Consider the following 909-nt stretch of genomic DNA (forward strand, 5'->3'; position numbering starts at 1 on the left):
TCAAGTCATTATTGAAGAGCTTCCCCACACTCTGGAAGCAACCGTTGGATAACTGATGCTTCTGCAGCCAGAGCACAGCATCTTGCACATGATTTTTGCTGATGTAAATGTAAGAGCTGGCCTGCCCAAAGGACCTGGCCACAAAAGCTGTCAGCCTGTGGGCAGAGCACATATGTCACATCCAGGAAATAGAATGGATGCTAGGTTTGGGATGACAGCTCCAACTCTGGCCACTCACCATGTGTTGCCCTGGGTGTCAGACTTCCCAAAGGCACTGTAGGAGCCATCATCATGTTTGTAGAGCAGCTGACGCTGATAACCTATGAAGACAGGGGCAAAAGCAACTCTTAGTGTGAAAACATGTACCATCTCAAACTGTGCTTTTAATGTAGGAAGAAGGCTTTTACAGCAAGAGACTTCACCAGCTCCTACAGAGACATTGAGCCAAACTTACTATATCACAATGTCTTGAGCATCCCACAGTATCAGAGTGACAAGAAAAAGTTGCACAGCATCACTGAAGTGTGCCATGCAGCTGCTCTACATTACTAACTGATTTTGCAGAGTAGAGACATACTCAGCCATTTCACCTCCCCACATTCTTCAAGCAACACTAATTGACACCTTCCTGTGAATAGAAAGATCAGTAGGAGTGGCTAAGAAGGCTTTTTTTCAGAAGGGACAAAGAGAAATCCTAATATGGTGTACTTTGCAAAATAAGACACTAGCACTGTATTAAATTTGAATTATATCAGACATAAGCAAAAACTAACTAAATTATTTATCTGCTATGGCCACCCTTTATTTCATTTAGTAGTAACTGTTGCCCTGTTTCCACAAGGAACTGTATCTGCATCAGACTGATAACAGAATGAAATACAGGCATCACAGTATAATGGAAATAATTAC

At 42.2% G+C, this 909-nt stretch overlaps 1 long non-coding RNA gene across 1 annotated transcript; it reads right to left on the reverse strand.

The window, feature by feature from the left end:
* Window positions 1-99: 99 nt before the first annotated feature.
* On the reverse strand, window positions 100-903 carry LOC109364312. The gene is made up of 2 exons (XR_002110307.1): window positions 239-903; window positions 100-155 (listed from the first exon to the last, which is right to left on the reverse strand). It is a non-coding gene; the product is annotated as an uncharacterized LOC109364312 (long non-coding RNA).
* Between the last annotated feature and the right edge of the window lie 6 nt (window positions 904-909).

The sequence above is a fragment of the Meleagris gallopavo genome, unplaced genomic scaffold (assembly GCF_000146605.3).
Source record: "Meleagris gallopavo isolate NT-WF06-2002-E0010 breed Aviagen turkey brand Nicholas breeding stock unplaced genomic scaffold, Turkey_5.1 ChrUn_random_7180001844264, whole genome shotgun sequence".
In the NCBI taxonomy this organism is placed as follows: domain Eukaryota; kingdom Metazoa; phylum Chordata; class Aves; order Galliformes; family Phasianidae; genus Meleagris; species Meleagris gallopavo.